Here is a 3,769-nt window from a genome sequence, read left to right as displayed (position 1 = left end):
CATCCCATCAATCATCCCAACATCCTATCATCCCATCATCCCATCATTCTAACATTCCGTCATCCCATCATCCCAACATTCCATTATCTTAACATCCCATCATCCTATTCTGCCATCCTGCTACATGCACTTTCTCCTCCTTAGCCTCTTTCAAAATAACCACCTTGGTACTAAGGCAACAGAGTCAAATAAGACTTCCATCTATGGCTTCATAGGAACCTGAACGCTTCCTTTGAGAGCTGCTGGGAAAGTCTCTGCCCCTGGACCTTTACTCTGTGTGCCCTGGGCTTTATTAGTCAGTGCTGAGTTTCATAACTGCCACATACCTATCCCTGTGATTTGCCTGAGGTCAACACAGTCCTACCCTCTTCTTACATCATTTTCCCTGTAGAGGAATGTTGCTAATATTTAGTATTTGATGCAATGGAAATTCTCAATAAAAGGATAATCTTTTAATAGTGTCTTCTAAATGAGGTCAAATCTGTGGGGATGTGACCATGAGCCAAATAGCAGTGTCCATCTGGCTATGTTAAACAGACAGCAAGGACTATTATGGGTAAACATAGTTCTTGGTGACACGTTGGGTTCTTACAAAACAAATCCTTTTCTGAACGATCGGAGACTTACCAATTCTAAAGGGTGGGGAAAAAGAATCTTGAAAATGTCTCATGCTGGCCATGCCTCTGCCACTACCCTGGAATGCCTGAGAACAAGAATGAGCACCGCCTGGCCTGCTGAGTTTTGTGAGAGGTCCCAGGACTGAATCGCTTTTGTGCTCATTGTTCCAATGATAAGCAGTCCCTGAACCTAACTTTATCAAAGGGCCAACTTCACATCTTATTTCCCACAGTTTGGAAGGAAAATATGAATAACCTCAATTTTGCAAGAGAGATTGGTATGATAAAAATGGAATAGAAGCAAAAGGGTGCACCTCAAATAACTGACACTTTCTTTTTTTAAGTCTCTCAGAGAATGATTTGTCTGAAAATACTTTTTAAAAAATGATGCCCTAGTCCCTGCGTTCCTCCACTTTCACCAAAGAAATGTAAACTTGTCTTTACTTTTTGAGGACTGCTGATTGTGTTGGAAACATGCAATTTTTTAGATGACAAATTCCCAGATTTATTATTAGTCAGTTTGTATATGTGAATAACTAAAAAAAAGCAGAATGTCAGTCATGAGAAAGAAAGAAATATGCACTGGGCCAAACAGAGATTTCCAGAAGGTGAGATGTGTGTTCCACTAAGAGAGGGTTTTGCCCAGTGCAGTGGCTCACTCCTGTAATGCCAGTACTTGGAGAGGCCAAGAGTTTGAGACCAGCCTCTGCAAGACAGGAGGACCTTATCTCCACAAAAACTACAAAAAATTAGCTGGACATTGTGGCACGCACCTGTAATTCCAGCTACCCAGGAAGCTGAGGAGGGAGGACCGCTTGAGCCTGGGAGATCAAGGCTGTGATTGCACCACTGCACTCCAGCCTGGGCTACAGAGTGAGACCTTGTCAAGAAGAAGAAAGGAGAAAGGAGAAGAAAGGAGAAAGGAGAAAGGAGAAGGAGAAGGAGAAGGAGAAGAAGGAGGAGAAGGAGGAGGAGGAGGAGGAGGAGGAGGAGAAAGAAGAAGAAAGAAGAAAGGAAAAAGGAGGAGGAGGAGAAGAAGAGGAAGAAGAAGAGGAGGAAGAAGAAGAAAAGGAGAGGAGGAAGAAAGAAGAAGGAGGAGGAGGAGGAGAAGAAGAAGAAGAGAGTTTTGGTAGATGCTGAATATATTTCTAGTTTCTTAGTACGTCACAGGTAGGGGAACCATGTTCCAAAGTGTGATCATTAGTAATGAATTTATTATTAAATCCAAGAATATCCAAGATTTCCTAGAAATGATTAAATCATAGTGTGCCCAAGTGACCAGGAGAGAACAGCAGCCGGACAAGGAACCTGCTTCCCAGAAAGAAAAACAACCACAGTTAGCAGATTTTCACAGTATCAGTTAAATAGTCTGCCCAGAAACTCCCTGGATGCCTCCTCAGCTAGGACACTGCCAAAGATTTCAAACTTGGTGAATAAAAATAATCCCAGCACTTTGGGAGGCCACAGTGAGAGAACTGCTTGAGCTCAGGAGTTTGAGACCAGCCTGGGCAATATAGGGAGACCATGTCGCTCCAAAAAATAAAAAAAATTGCAGGGCATGGTGGCATGTGTCTATAGTCCCAGGTATTCAGGAGGCTGAGACGAAGGATCACTTGAGCTCAGGAGGTCAAGGCTACAGTGAGCAATGAACTTGCCACCATACTCTAGCCTGGGCAACAGAGCAAGACATTGTCTCAAAAAAAAAAAAAAAAGATAATATCAATGTATAAATGATGGCCAGCAGCAATGAAGTTTACTACATGCGAGGCACTTTTCTTTGTGCTTTGTAGGTGTTATCCCCATTTTATGCTCCTAAGCACCCCTGAGGTGCATGCATGCTATTATTATTCCCATTTCTCGGATGAAGAAACAGAGGCACAGAGAGACCAACTAAATTGTTCAAGGACAGTCAGATAATAATCATAAAGCCTGAATTTGAACCCATGCATTCTAACTCACACTGTCCATATTTCAGCCCCTAAAAGGGCATTCTTGCATTCAGAAAGGAGTCCAGGTGAGGTGATGCCAGCTGCGTCATTTGCATTCATGGCTGTTTCTTTAGTTGAGGGAGGAGAATTGAAAGTCAGCATTTCTTCTGGGTTTTTCTTTACACTCCAAATTGTAATGTAATGCATCATCCCACTCTGCAGCTGCATCATCTCCTACTCTTTCCTGTGGTTACAGCACCATTGGAGTAATGCTACCTAATGTCATTTATATTAAGAGGAAATGGAAATGGTAAGAGTCCTTTTTAAAAAAAAAAATTTTTTTGAGACAAGGTCTCACTCTGTCACACAGGCTGGAGTGTGGTGGCATGATCACAGCTCACCGCAGCCTCAACCTCCCAGGCTCAAGCAATTCCCTTGCCATTGCCTCCTGAGTAGCCTGTGGTCCCAGCTGGAGGTGCACCACCACACCCAGCTGATTTTCTTTTAATTATTTGTAGACATTGGGTTCTGGCTATGTTGCCCAGGCTGGTCTTGAACTCCTGGCTTCAAGCGATCCTCCCACCTCAGCCTCCCAAAGTGCTAGGATTACAGGCATCAGCCACTGCCTGGCAAGAGTCTCTTCTTTCCCTTTGCCCTTTCCCTCTTGGTCTGGTTTTCTGAGGTCCATTTCGGCAGAAGGTCTACTTTTGCGTATATCAGTAATGATCCTGAATGAGTGACTATGAAATTCAACAGCATTCAAATCAGTCCTGTCAGCTCTGACCTTTGCTATATAGAGAAATTCTGCTTGCAAGATGAATGAGAAGGAATTACACCAGAGAGAGACAAGGAAATAAGAAAAAATAGAGAATGTAGACATTTTGTCAACCAAGGGGAGGGAGAAAGGGGCAGAAAACAAAAGATAACGATATAAGAGAATCAAGGCAAGTAACAGCTAGAAAAAAGTCAGTTTGCAGGAGGCGGAGGCTGCAGTGAGCCGAGATGACACCACTGCACTCTAGCTTGGGCAACAGAGCAAAATTCCATCTCAAATATAAAAATAAGGGGGGGCAGTTTGTTCTAGTAAGAACATGCAAAATGTTTCAAGGTAGAATATATTCAGTTAATCAGTTCTTCCATTGTTAGACACCATGATTTATGTAAGGCATTTCTGAATATTTATTACGAAAAATTTTCATCTAACTCTTGCTGTTAGCTGTGTTT

The sequence above is a fragment of the Sapajus apella genome, unplaced genomic scaffold, assembly GCF_009761245.1.
Source record: "Sapajus apella isolate SASKATOON/1434 unplaced genomic scaffold, GSC_monkey_1.0 scaffold2, whole genome shotgun sequence".
NCBI classification, from domain to species: Eukaryota; Metazoa; Chordata; class Mammalia; order Primates; family Cebidae; genus Sapajus; species Sapajus apella.
This window is presented reverse-complemented; position numbering follows the sequence as displayed.